Source organism: Nothoprocta perdicaria, unplaced genomic scaffold (genome assembly GCF_003342845.1).
Source record: "Nothoprocta perdicaria isolate Ctin4 unplaced genomic scaffold, notPer1 scaffold_165, whole genome shotgun sequence".
Lineage (NCBI taxonomy): Eukaryota > Metazoa > Chordata > Aves > Tinamiformes > Tinamidae > Nothoprocta > Nothoprocta perdicaria.
Window position 1 is genome coordinate 124,966 of NW_020454816.1, and position 14,761 is coordinate 139,726.

General features: G+C 44.6%; 2 long non-coding RNA genes across 2 annotated transcripts in view; both read left to right on the forward strand.

The window, feature by feature from the left end:
- The window catches only part of LOC112944295, a 20,377-nt gene extending 17,958 nt beyond the window's left edge, over window positions 1–2,419 (forward strand). Inside the window, exon 3 of the long non-coding RNA XR_003248745.1 lies at window positions 2,296–2,419. This is a non-coding gene — a long non-coding RNA (uncharacterized LOC112944295). The remainder of the gene's footprint in view (window positions 1–2,295) is intronic.
- Window positions 2,420–6,886: 4,467 nt separating this feature from the next.
- On the forward strand, window positions 6,887–7,843 carry LOC112944305. Its single transcript, XR_003248748.1, has 2 exons — window positions 6,887–7,051; window positions 7,769–7,843. It is a non-coding gene; the product is annotated as an uncharacterized LOC112944305 (long non-coding RNA).
- The last annotated feature ends 6,918 nt before the right edge of the window (window positions 7,844–14,761 follow it).

The following is a 14,761-nucleotide window of genomic DNA, read 5'->3' on the forward strand; positions in this document are numbered from 1 at the left end:
GGCCGGCTAAAATTCTCATTATGAGCAAGCTCAAACGGCACAGACAGGATCCTGCCTTTTTTCCACAGCGTCTCAGTCATGTCTGGTGAGGAGTGAAACTCCGAATTAGGAGTTTGTTTAGAAGATAAAAGGGATGGGCCCAACCCAGCTGAACTTGAGATGGTTCAAGGAGCGTCTGAGCCACCTCCCTGCAATTTGTGCCGCGTTATAAGTGAGCACCACGTGTGATGGGCCTCGCGCAGGCACCTGCAAGCGCGTTTCTGGTCCCACGTGCTCTCCAATGGCCAGGTTTCATCCCTTGCCTCTCGCTGCACGAGCTATTTGGATCGGCTCATTCTTTAATTTAAACCATTTGCCCATTCCAACAGCTTTTACAAGCAAAAAAAAAAAAAGGGGAAAAAAACCCTGGTTTCAAAAGACGTTTAAGTCCCGGTTTCCTGGTAGAAGCGCTGGCGCTGCGTCGTGGCCTGTAGTGCGCTCAGGGCCTGCATGTCTCCTCTGGGCCCCTCTCACCCCGGCTCGCCCTGCTGCTTTTCTTGGTCGTAATATCTGTTTGGAAATGGAGTGACAGAGTTAAATTGAGCAGGGATCGGAATTAAAAACAAATTACAAATTAAAAGCAAATTATGGCTCTAAAAGAGCTTGTGGGCCTTACAGGAAGAGCGGAGGGTTGTTGTATAGCCAGCAAGTGCCAGGCCGAGTACCGGGCTAAGGGGGCTGTAGAGTGCAATAGTTACTGGTTTCGCCTGTTGGCCAGCCGCTTGTGAACTGCTGATTTAGGGCAAGAGCTGGACATTGAGTTTTAAGCACCTTTTGTTCCGTGTCTGTTCGAGCCCTGTGATCCGCCAGCCCCCTAATCACTCGCTGCAGTTTGCTGCTTTGTCTTGCAGGCCGACTCGAGCCCCCCAAGGTGTTGCACATACAAAAAACCTCCTTCCAGGGAAGGGTTTATAATCCAGATAGACAAGGCAAATCTCGCAAAGAACTCTTTATTCCCTGGGCCTAATGTTCGGGCACGACGGGAGCGCAGGTTGTTGAAAGGACGGAGCCAGAAGCAAGCGCCAGGTGCTGAGGCCTCCGCGCCTCCACGCGCGCCCCTTCCCTCCCCGTGCACAGTTTCCTTGGCTCTGTTGCTAGTCGTGGCATAGAGGGAGAGAAAAGGGCTGGGATTTGCCTCCCCAGCTTTACAAATCCAGCAGGTAAGCAGCTTGTCTGAACGGGCTGCTTGGCTTCACTCCAGAGCTGGCACCTTGAGGTGGGGAGCTCGGGATGGGTGGAATCCGTTGCCTTCGGCAGGGGACCCACCGATACTCCGACTGCTGAAAGGATGACTGAAAAACAAACCTGGGCTTCCTAAGCCACTCAGCGGTCTCTCAAACTTTCCCAGAAAAAAAGTGGAAATTTGCTATTTGCTTAAAATCTGTTGAGTTGCGACTCTGGTAAATACTGCCCATGGGCTTCCCTGGACAAGTTGGCCTCCCTCTGCTTCCCAAGCACTGTCCAAGACTTTGCACCAGTGGCCATTTCATGAGAGCTGATGTTTAATCTTGCCTTTGCCCATGAAGTGAAGAGAACTTTAAATTAAAACAAATATATGTCCCTAATCTATATACCCAAAGCCCAGAATTCTTAGCCCAGTCCTTTCCATCTGTTTTAAAATGGTGGTGGGCTCATGATGTATGAGAAGAGAGCAGACTCTCAAAAATAACTTTGCAGACTTACAACTTACAACTTACAACTTACTTACAACTACTGCTCTTTTTTTAAGCAGTAGTTGCCACATTACTTGTTTTCTATCCTTTTGTTTTCTTCTTTTTTTTTTCCTAATGAAGATGTACTAGTGATTGAAAAGTGCATTTTCCAACATACAACTTCTCTTTTTTTTTTTTTTTTTTTTTTTTGTCTTAAGTGCAACTAGAATTCACATTTTTTGTTTGGATTTTTCTGAAGTTTTTCTGAATGCATTATCTCATGGGATTACTGTCACCAAGAGCTGGCATCTAGACAAACCAGGAGAATTTATTCAGAGGAAAAATTGTTACCAGTAGTTAATCACTGCAGAAACCATGGCAAAATATCTTTTTTTTTTTTTATTGTGTACTGACCACAACAGTGGCATATTCATTTTATATTGTAAGACTGATATGGGTGTTGTTAGCAACGTCATTTTTGAGTAACTAATCCTATTTCAGTCAAAGCATTTGTCGTCTTAGGAGATGGGCGAGGATGGGGAACACAACCTCTGAACTGCATAAAGACATGCAGTATTTGTGATCTGGTGCTTTTTACAAGTAGGTGCGTGCTGAGTCTCGACTGGATTTCGTTTACCCAGTTCTGCACAAGTGCCAGATCTCAACATCAGTGCTGCTGCTGACAAGGAGGTCCCGTCCAGCACTGGCAATCTGCCTGACCCTCCTCACAGTGAAGATAAGTTTTGCCATTTTCCTCTTTCGGGTGGTKGTTTCTGTGTAGTGTTTGTGGGAAGGATGTTCACGTGCACCCAATAATTCTGCAGATGGAGGTCACATGAACACACAATACTCTGGGCAGTAGATGCTGTTGACCAAATCATTCGCKTCAGCAATAGACATAACATAGATCCAAGAGGAACACATTCCAGGAGGAATGACCATCTGATAGGATTGCATGGATGGACCTTCTGAAGCCATGGAAGAGCTTGGTTTTAATCTACACAGGGTTTTTGTTTTGTTTGTTTTTTTTTTTGTTTTGTTTGTTTGTTTTTTGATAGAATAAAGAGGAAAGGATATAGAGAGACCAAAGAGCAGTAATTTACGGGAATGAGTTATATATATACACACACACTCATATATTTCATAAATATATATAAAAATATATATCTATGAAAAAATATATATCTATATATCTCAAGGACTTCAGGAGTAACAACAGAGAAGAAAAAATGGACTTAATCATAGAGATGTCGCTGAGGATGTAACTGGGTGACACGAGTAGTAAGGATAGGGACTGAGGACAGCAGAGAGAAAATACTTTAAGAATATATACTCTGTGAGGAGAGATTATAAAGACTAAGAAAAAAAAATCAAAGGCATAATTCCCCTGAAGCCAGGATTTTCTACTTTGTGTATTGTGACTAGAAAGAAGAGATAATTGAATTGCAGTATTTAATGTTAAAAAGATCCTACCGAAATAATCCCATCTCCATTTTTATTTATTCTAAAAATAAAATAGGAGAGGAACAYGTTTTAGACAGTATATTTTAAAGAATTCTGCCAAGCAGCTTTAGGAGGGTTTGGCTTAAGCATTAAAGCTACTAAGGACAGTGCATCCATTTAGGTTAAGACCTTTTCTGGCATCATCTTGCTGAATTTCTTTTGCCATATCAATTTACATTCCTTGTGGGGATCCCCAGCTCAGGAAACATTTCATATCTAAAAGGCTGGGTGGGAGGTAGAAGGAAAAGATATATAGTGTGCACRGTGTCATAAGCAGCCTTCAACAGCAAAGCTACAGAAATACCTCTGTGTGTGTGTGTGTGTTTTTTTTTTTTAAAAACTCCTGAATAAGTTGAGAGCTTTAGAATTTTCCCTGCTGTTAGCTCAAGTATTACAGTTATGTCCCAGAAAGCCTTAAAGAAAGATAAAGACCAAAGATTTCAAAATGAAATGCTAGAAATGCCTTTTGTGATCATCTGTTGGCCGAAGAAGTTTGTGTCATGAGAACCTTTGAGGTCTGGGTGCAACTGCATTTTTTGGCAACAGGACTAAAAATGTACAGAGAGCAAAAATGAGTTGGCATGTGCTCATCTAGTTGATTCACTAATAGGCAAGAAAAGTCACATAAACAGGCAAAAACTTGTAGTTAACCTTAATATATTCTGGAGGTACTTATGCTGCTTTCTAAGGAGATTCAGGTTACATTTAACAGCAGTCCTTCATCTCCTTAAGATCTATCTGTGGCTCCTATCAGTTAAGAGTTTCAGTAKATCAGTTAACAGTTGCAATAAGGAGATCAGTTAACAATTGCAAAATATTTGCCATCTTCCCTTCCCCCAGAACATCCTGCTTTATTTTCATGTCCAAACTACTGAGATACTTTGCCAACCCTAAGCTCAATAGTAGAAAAAGATGTTTGATCCCTTTGTCACTTGCTCCTCGGTCATTTACCTTCGCTGTTTTCTAATAAGATGAAAAATTTCAAGTTTTAAAATTCATATATTAGAGAATATGGCTGGTGTTGTTTTCTTCTAAGTTTTCTAGCTTGGAGTACAAAAACAGTCCCGTGTGAGAGCTATTTAGCACAAAGATGACTACAAACAGAAAATGAAGCAAACTGTTCTTGTCCAACTAATTATGCCAGCTCATTTGGATAAAAATAGACACTTCTCCTCACAGGGTCAGAAGCTCAATTTTACATTCAGTGGGAGCTGCAGATGCTGAGCATCAGAGATTGTTGCCTAAAAACAGTTTATTTTTTCTTGGAATTGCCGAAGATTTTGGGTCTTAAGCTGAGCTGACATCGTTTGGTGGCTTGTAGTTTTTCCAGGGTCACGGCAGTGTGTCTGGCTGATTGGAGGTTGAGATACTTGCAGCCAAGTTTCAGCCCAGAAAAGATGTTAAAGACCAAATTGCATTGTAGTCCCCTGAGAATTTTTTTTTTTTTTTTTTTTTTTTGTAATTTTGTAGAATTGATATTTCTAGGATTTTAGTCAGGGGAATCTCAGTTGGGTCTCTGATTATTTCCTTTTCCCAAACAAAAGATCAAAGTAAAGGAGGCAGAAATTCACATTGAAGTTTTAGAATACACCGGTAACAGTATTTCATTGTTGCTGTGGGTTTGTGTTTGTGCATGATGATAAAACAGCCAGATAGATTGAAAAAAATTGCTAGCAGGGTTCTCGGAAAGGAAGTTTCCTTGGTGCAGGTAGTTTTTCTTACTTAAAAGCTGGTTGTACTTGATGTGTATGTGTGCGTTGGCGTTAGGCCGAGGATGCAGTCTCRGACACTGGCACTAACAAGGGCTTGAAACCAGGCTCTAAGGACCAGCCTAGGTGCAGGGGTCTTTGCTGGCCATGGCCTGCCAGGGGTAGGAGGCATCTCCGCTAAGGTTGGGCCTCCCCAGGTCAGATCTCTGACTTGGAGCTCCTTCTCTGTGCCCTRTGGCAAAAAGATGGGCACTGTTCAGTTCATCCACCCAATTGACCTGACCTGCTTCACAGGCCTAATTTGAGATGAAGTGCCCTCTAGAAACACCTCCTGCCCTGTCTGCTGCTTTACATGTAGCCAACTACAATGTGAAATTCCAAAGTTGGGTGTAACGATCACATCCCAACTGTGTAAGGGATTCCTTAAGCTAGACACTGCCTATGGACCATCATATTTCAGAGCCATCAGTAGATATGTCGGTGATACTTGTTAAAATCTGTTTTTTTTTTGCCTGTTCTGAGGTTCTCCCCAGTAAGTCTCCAGTTTCATTATGCTTGCAAACAAAGCAAGCAAATAAATTTGCTTTTGTTTCTTTTTGAAGTACCAGCCAGTGCAATTTCAATTTATAGAACATCTAATCTTGAATGAATCCTTGTCTGCTCCGGACAGATAAAACCCCAGGAAAATACCAGGGATTGGTTGTTGATGAGATACATTAGCAGAAGCCATTGAAAAAAGAAAACAAAAAAGAAACCTAAACACACCCATCATCTGAGAYTCGAGGAGCCATGTAGTGACTTTAGCCTATCCTCAGCTTCCCCTTTTGCTAAATGTCATGAAGTAGGTGGAAAAAATCTTACGAGGGAGTTGTTGAAGGCTTGAACAACCCGTTGAATTCCCTGGGGTGGAAATCAGTGGCCTTCTGGCATGTGCAGCACGAGGGGACGCCCCCAACTCAAAAAGGAAGAGAAGGGAGAGTCTACAAAAATAGTCTGTTTAGAGAGGGTTGTTTCCTTGTTYGTGAAATGGCTGCAAATATCTTTTGATTTCCATAAGCTATTTGGCAGATACATTCTTGAATTAATCCAGGTGGATTATTCACGAACATCTTTGCTATGTTGTTTTGAGGTGATTGGCCAAGTTAGTCACAAGATGTCCTTTCTCTGGCGTAGTTAGAGTGTGCGAGTGCTTAAAACATGAATCTTGTGTATGCAATTTGAAATTCATTTTCCATGAATACTCCTGTGTACGATTTTGAAATAAGCTTTTTTCGTGGTTTTTATGCCAGTAAAAGTCAAATTGCTTTAATGTTGGCAGAAAACAAATGCGAAAAGGGTTTAAATAAATTCATCTATCATGTAAAATGACTATTTGTGGATATGTGCTTAAGCATTATTAGCCCAGCTTTACTTCATCCTGGCCGCTGAATCTCGTCTCAGCAATGCACAATGAACGGACATTTAGTTTTGATCAGATCAGTGCTTTATTACAAAAGAAATGAGGATAAGATCTAGATTCTTGATAAGTCCCATACGTACTTGTGCTGTTAATCTTGTATGGAGGATCCCGTGCCTATAGATGGACAGGCTGATGATGAGCTGGTGTTTGCGTGGCAYGGAAGAGCAGGGAAGGGATCCCTTCCCCGAAAGGGAAATGAAAGAGAAATGAAAGCTTGGATATTTAAATCTACATGGAAAATAAAGTAAATAATATATACACATCTTCACTGATTCTCGGTTCCCCCCGAAGCTAACAAAGTTTTGAACAACCTAAATGCAGGATCGTCTCTAGGCTCTTGGCCTTGCTGACTGATACATGCTGAAGGGAAGGGTCTGAATCTTTTGGGTTGCTGTGGGAACTACTTCCCACTTCATTCTTACTAACTCTGTCAAATCCCCAAACCAGCACTGGAGAGAATTCAGATTAAGGTATGTTTATTAATTCGAGTTTTGTTTAATCATGTGTGTGTGTGTGTGTGTGTATATTCGGTCTTGAACAAATGAGCGCATCAAGTAGATAGAAGACAGGGATATAAAGGTAAGTAGGGGCACTTGCAAGCCCATTTCTTGCACGAACTCGTTCATCTGTTTTCCATCAGGAAGCACGGGATTGCAACAGCCACATTTGGTGAGCAGGCAGGAACACAGGTAATCTGAACAGTTTTGAAAATTCATTCCTAGTTCTTTCAGGGCTAGGTGATGGCCCAGGCCCCTAAAGCGAACAAAAKGTGGCCAGGAGAGACAAAAGGCAAGAGGATTTAGACAAAGCACTCGTTGGTATCAAATCTCCTGTCTAGATGAGTAATGTGTTGTGTGCGGTCCCTGGGAATTGCTAAAGGCAAATTAGAGATTCTGGTTTATCTAAGATGTATACAGAACAGGTTGTTTGTTAAAACATCTGATTTATAAAGTCTTTAAAATGTTGCGAAGAAAAACAAGGCCATTTAGGCTAGAAAGAGTGTGCTAAGAAGCAAAAACTGGGGGAAGAGGGAGAAGGAGAAAGSCCATGAGTGACTGTGAGAGCCAAGTTAAGTAATGGAAGAACCAAGAACCGTGTTGGACACAGGAAGCAACAGAGACTCMAAAACACCTGCGGGGAGGCATCAATGAGCAGAGGAGATGGGCATGGAAACGTGTCTGAGGACTAAGCTTGGAGGTGCAACSCAAAATGTGGTGAGTGTAGCCTTCCCTCCTCTAACGAGGCCTCAGGCATAGCTAGAAAAGTTCACTGCAGCCATCACATCTGTGTTGTTTAGTTATTCTCCTCTYCTATTGAGGTATTTTTGAGTTTTGAATTGAGAATGTAATTTTCTCCTATAATAGAATAAACTATGTTTTTCATCCTCAGTATTTTTATTATTTCAGGTGACACTTGGCTAAAGCTGTCTCAGTAGCACTCAGCCACATGTGTTTCCCTGGAAGCCCTGGAGAAGGTGACGGTTGGAGACCCCAGGCAGGAGCTGTGCTTTTTCCTGCAGAGCCAGAGCAGTCTGAGGGCTGATGTCCCAACCATCCCTCTMTCCCAGAGCTGGGACCAGCCACACTTCCAGGTATCTTAATTTTTTTGTAAGGGAAGAGCTTGGGTAGTTGGCAGTTTTGGGGTATTTGACTGCAGTAGAAATCTGTGCTACATCCATGGTCCTCTTTGAAGCATATGTTGCCTCAGCTTCTTTTCACAGTAAATGTTGCATGGCACCACGTTAATGTTAAAATTCTATGTGAAGCCCCTCCAGAGAAGAAGAGTCAACAAACTGGGGAGTAAAACTCAGGACATCTGCATTAAACTCCAACTTTTGCCACAGCTCTGCTTTCTGGGAAGGCTGCTGATGTTTTTTTTGTATAGGAAACCTTAGATAAATGTGGTGTCCTGCTAGAAACCTGTCCCAAAATCCTGATATTTTGCAGAACCTCAAGACAAGAAGCAATGCAATCTAGTTCCTTCACCTCCTCCCATCTCTGCATTGCTGCCACACTGGGAAAAGCAAGCTACTACTGTGCCTTTATTCACTTTATCCAGGACTAATATTAAATGCGCCATCGTTTTTCCAGGCGCGAGGAGACGGTGAGAGGTGCCAATCCTCCTCACTTCAACTGATTCCCAGTTTCCTTCTCCACAAGCCCTGCCAGACCTGTGTGACCAAGTTAAAAAGAAGCAAAAAAAATAATAAAAAAAGGGAAGCCAAAGTCGTGTCCCTCCGACCGGACACCTGCCTGCTGGAGCCGGAGCCGGATGGCCGAGGGGTGAAGCTGACTTGCCCAAGGAGCGCGGGCCATGCCTGGCCTCGTAAGTATAAAATACATGGTTCCTAGGGAGACCAAGCTGGCTTTGAATGTCACAAAAGTCCCTCMTATGCCTTTTAACAGGGGAGGACTGGGCCAGCGGCTCTTTTCTGCAAAGGGTTTTGACAAGGCAGCAGCAGATTTCCAGTCCCCGGCGCGGAATAAATTGAGGCCGCTGCTTTTTTAGCCCTGCCATGTTTCCGGCTCGCACAATGTGTGTGGCTTGTCCCGGTCCCACGGATTTGTCCCCACCGCAGAGCTTCAATAAAGGYCGGGCTGCAGCCCGTTCGCCCTGGGGAATCCGTAATAAGTGTCGCTTGCCGGGGAGCYGGTCACCCCCGGAAGCCTTTGATAGGGCCGAGTGCAATCCTCAAAGGCTCCGTGAATCCCCCCGTTTGGTTCACAGGGACTAGGAATGAACTGGGGTTGGCTTGGAAGTTCAAGCTCAATGAACTGAGACCTTGAAGAACAATTCCTAGCGCTGCCGCCTCCTTCCTAAGAAGCCCCCTGAAGCCCGTCTTCCTCGGAACCCCCCCACCAGCTCTTCTGCCTCCCGCTCTTAATACGTTCAACCCGTTTTGCTGACAAAAGAGCAATTACCACCTTAGGGAGACCACTCACAAAGAGAGTGGGGATGACCCCCAAAGAGAGATTTATGCCACTCAACACATGGCCAGTCACCGACAAAGCCGGCCCCGTTCCCATTTGATCACAGAAGAGCCTCCCAGACTGGCACGCTTGACCAAAAACTGGCCGGGTGACTCATGCGTCTGGCGGCTCTGTGATTCATGAGCCTCCAGGAGGAAGGGAGGGAGGAGGGAGGAGAATTCTTTTCAGATCTCAAGTTAAATGCGAGAGCAACACATTCCCAAAAAAAGCAGACACTTGACTGTGTCCAATTGGTGTGTGAATACCACCACAAAGCCAGGGCCGCGATGCACTGTGAGCATCCAGGGGCTCGCCGAGGGGACCTYGCCAAAACTCAGGATAGAGGCACTGTCTTCTTCCACGTTTTCTCAGTATGTCACATCCTCTGTGGCCATGGGACATCCCTGTGTCTCACCAGTCACAGAATCRCAGAATGTTTGAGGTTGGAAGACACCTTTAGAGATCATCTAGTCCAACCCCCCCTGCTCGAGCAGGGATGTCTAGAGCATGTGGCACAGGGTGACAGTCAGATGTGCTTTGGATCAGGTGCTGAGAGGGGTTGATCTGCAAACCCTCAGCTCACTTGGACCAGATGAAATTCAGGCTTGTGCTCTGAGCTAACACTCCTGCCTCCCTCTGTTATCCATGGAAAAAGCAGGTTGGTGGCCATCCTGGACAGGTGCTTGCAGGAGGTGGCATGAGCCTGTGTTTGGAAGTAGCCACCTCTCCCTATGCGCTTTACAGAGCCACTTGACCACGCACCAGCCCTGAGATGACTGAGGTGACACGAGACACGTCCAGCTCGGGGTGTCCCGGAGCCGCCTCTCCCTCCGCATCCAAGCGGTTGCGCCGGTGACACCTCCCTCCTCTCGGGAATCAGCCCTTGCCATGGGCTGTGTCACTTACTGCTGCAGACATATGGGTCAAAATGCGAAATTATTTAGCAGCCCTTGCCAGATGGATTTTAAAACAATTAGCAAGTGCTAAAAATAGGCAGCTCGCTYGCTCTCGGGGGGGTTGCCAAAAAATGTCTGTTTGCTGCTCGCGTGCCAGCAATTTATGCTGAGGGTGCAGCCGAGCCCTCCTGCTCGCTTCAGTCATCGGAGGCTTTCACATTATCTGGGCCTCGGGCTGTATTTTTCTCTAAATGCACTTAGGTTGCAGTGCACCAGGGTAAACGTGTTGTAAGCAGGGGATTTTTCGTGCACGAGAAAGCACCGTCGGGAAGGGGATAAAACTTTCTGGCATTATCCTCACAGTGCTGGTCTTACTGTTGTGATTTGGGGTTAGAGGCCCCCTGCTTTAGCACTCTGCCTCTAGCCCTTCCTTTCTTTGCTSTGGCAGTGCAGAGGATACCAATAGGTAGATATATCTGTTCTAAATGTTATGTATTAGTTATAAATACTGGTGTGGGTTAATTTGTGGGGAGGAAAGTGCGTATATGGCTGTTTCGGGCAAAAGYGAAGAATTCTCAGAACTGAAGGCTGTGACCTGGGGTCAGAAATACCTTGAGGCCACATTTTGGTGGTGAGGTCTTTCCACCCAAAGGGTTTTGCTGGTTGCTTCTGTGATTCACGTATATAAGAAGCTTTGCAGTACGTATCTCAGTGCTAAGCAAAGCTCATGGCCCCGTGAGGATGGGGCAAGAGCCTCCACTGGCCGCCRGTCAGGACTCTGCAGTCAGAGCCTGGCTTGCAGGTGAGACTTGGCCACTGCTGGGTTATTTATTYATCCTGGTGGCACAGGATGCGCTTTGTCCAGACTCAAAGGGAGCATTTGTAGCCATCCACAAGAGCAGATACTTTGCATTTAGCCACAGGTTTATGAGCCCTCCGCTGGCAGTCCRGCCTCATACGTAGTTTGGTGCTGCTTAAAGCACTCTGCAAACCCCAGGGAATAGTGCAGATGATGGAGCCCGTTTCACTGCATTTCTGTTTCTAAAAAATATTGCACTAGGCAAAGGAGTTGGACCTGAATGAAAGTGGTGGATCTAATTTTAGACGGTACCTATGAATGAAACTTAAAACGAACTGTTCAGGAAATGCCTTCTTCTATGCCAGTGCCAGGCAGAGTATGTGATTTAATGCTAAATTAACCAGTGCCTATGAACAGGTTACTGCAAGAATATTTTTTTCCAGCTTTAAACTAAGTTATTTGGGGGGAAAAAAAAGAAAACTTAATTTCTACATATATGCCCATATCCTTTGGCAAAAACTGYGGGTCTTTCGCCCTTTCTATATGGTCCTTTTTGATGTATGTTGTGGCATCACGCTGAAGAGTTGCTTGTTTTGATCTGGTGTCTGGGCATTGCCAGAAGGGGGTTGCAAATATGAGAGGATTTTGTCCAAATTGAAAGTCTGTCCCTGAGCTCTCATTCAAGAAGTCAAATCTCATCCAGATCAGTGTTTCAAGATACTGTCCAAATTGCAGGTTTGCAGGTATTACCAGCCAGCTGCTCCTCTCTAGCCCTGAGCAAGGCTTGCAGCCAGTAGCGATGCATGCTTTAATTAGTAAAACTGCAGAAATACTTGGTAATGCTTTTTGGGTTTTATCCAAATAATCTTGGGTCAAATCCGTCGTTAGTTAAGCAAATCTCCTGCAATCTTGTATGTTTTGAGGATTTCAGGTTTCAGCATGTTTTGGGGAGTTCTTGGTCAGATACAGCCATGAACCTCGTGCCAGGGCTGCCCTTGGCTCAGACTGGTGCTCTCAGACCAAATCAAGCAAAGCAGGGCTGTCTGTGCAGTGGGTTGCCTAAGGACTTCCAGTACAGATCCCCAGGAGAATAATTGAAAGCAATATACCCGAAACTGGGCAAATGTCAGTTGGACAGAATGACACAAAGGCTGTAAAGGATTCATAGGCCAGGGTATCTTTCGCTAGGAGGACAGACTATTTGTCTGTGTGGGTGTAAAGTGGCTCTGTCCGTCAGAACTTGGTGACCACAGAACTTGGTTCTTCTCATGACGTCAGGGAGAGGCCAGAGGAAACACCAAGGAGCTGCTTGACTCAGTTTGAGCAGCTTCCCAGCTACCCTCCATTTATGATCACTCGTCCACGTCACCCAGATGTACAGCTACAACTGCAGCGTATTTGCACATCCCATGAAAACTGACTGCTCCAAATTAGCAGGGATTCCCTCCCGTTTCATTTTTCATTCTCTCTGACCTATGAGCAAAGTCTGTTAATCACTGAATCTGGCTTCCATAATAGCACCAAAGCTGTTCAGTGCTAGAGAATGAGATCTGTGCGTCCAAGACAAATGAAAATGCTGTAGTTTTGACATTTACTGACAACCAGCAATTTGTACCCATATGCAAATTCACTCACGCACCTTATCTTGACTCTCCTGTTTCCGAGAGCCATATGCACTTCTTTATCACACCTGCTGTCTACAACGCTCGTTTTACAACTCAACACTTTGAAGGAAGCCAAGCTTGTGCAGACTGGCAATTCCCCACAKCTTCAGGTCAAGACTAACTCACATATTTTTGCCCATAGATTTATCTTTGGATGCCTCTCCCCAAGTTATGCTGCTGCCTCTCCAGCCCTACAACATGGTGAGCATAAATTCGTTGCTTTATATGCTCAGGTGTATGAGACAGTGAGGACCATTTAATGAGAYAGGCTGATGGGATGCTCTGAATCTGGGTCGCAATCTGCCTTGGTTAGATGGTGTCAGCTTTAATTGGCGAATGCTTTACCTCAGATTGACTTCAATTACAAAAGAAGGTTAGATTCATACTTGAAGAAATCACATCTGAGATATTCATGGTCTGTAACGTAGTAGGTTTTGATACTTTGATTGAAAAAAAAAAAAAAATAAACGAACCTCTGAGCTTCCAAATGAGCCCCTATGGAAGAATACCTGTAGGAACTATCTCTTTAAAAGGGTTTTGGGACAGACTGCCCAGGTTAAGAGGGGAAAATCTTGCAAGATAGATGGGAACACTGAATTGAGGGTTGGCCTTTGAAAGGTGTTTCTTGCCTCCTGCCTCAGGATGGAGAGCAGCGTCAGAGTCACAAGCTATGCCCAGCTCCAAAGCCATCCAAACTTCTGGTATTGACTACATTTGCCAATCACAGGTCTCTCTCTGTGACCAGAGACTTTATTTTAAGACTTGTTTTGATACTGTCTGGCAGTTTGCTGTTTTCTACAAAGCTAAYGAAAAGTCTGCTCCAAACTCTGTCCACAGGATGCACATGGGAGCYGGGGAGAGAGGTACTAATTGGTTTCACACGTCGCCTGCCCTGGAATGCCCTCATCCCGGCTTTGTTGCTTGAAAGCATTCCTGGGAAGCCCAGCGCACAAAGGGATGTTTGTGAATATCTAATATTAGCAAGACACGACCAAATCCAATCAGATACACATTCTGGGTAAGCACCCTGTTTGCAGAGAGACATTCGTGCCGTTGAGACAACTGCAGAGAGGGCAGAACATACAAAAATTTCAAACGGGGCTCCTTGTTGAGGCCAGAAAATAATGACCCAAAGGCTGTGCTCACAAAGAAGGCCCACATATCACCCTGCCTTCTTGCCAGGAAAGCCCAGTGAATCACTGGTACCCGGATAGTCCAAGATGTAATCCCAGACCATATGCCAAGTAAGGAGGAAAAGCTGTTACTTAACAAGAGAACACGAGTGAAAGCTTCCTGACGTGGGCAGGTAAGTAGACTTTCAAGAGCAACACTTCTTTTATAATCTTTGGTGTGAAAACAGAGATGAGTAGAGAAAATTGGCTTGTTCAAAACAGTATGAAAAGATCTTCCCTTTCGTATGTTCCTGTAATTGAGTGTAATCTTCTTTGCAGTTGAACTTGCAGAGATTATTACTTGGTCCCCTTTAGCTGTGGTTTGACTGAGGTGTGTGGAGTTATATCAGGCATTACCTTGATGTGTTGGGTTGTCCTGAGAAATCAAAGGCCATCATGGAACTCCAGGACATTAGAAACAATCATTCTCCAGTATTAACTCTGACCTGTGTATTAGTTCTATGACATGCATCAGTTTGTATGCATCATTTTCCTTTGCATTCCTGGCAGAGGTTGGATTTCTAGCAAAACTGAGAGCAAAACCTTTTCCTTTTGGTGCTCTTTCTGAAGGTGCAACATGCTGATGATCCYGGGACAGGGGCAGGTCGAGGCTATTGCAGCCTCCCTCCTCTCTGCTGTTGCGACGGCCGTAGCCGTGCCAGGGCTTGGGACAGATGTTCAGCTAGAGAAATGTTTTCGGATGTGGTGACAGTCCTGGATAACTGTCTCTGGAGAGAGGACAGAGCCAAGAATGAGGAATGGTGGAAAAGAGAAAAGAAAAGCGGATTGGGGCTGCTCCCTGAGGTGGATCAGTAGGAATTCTATGAAGCTGTATTGATTTATACYACGGAAGGATCTAATCCACTCGGGGATCATCACATGAAAACTGCAGCATAAAA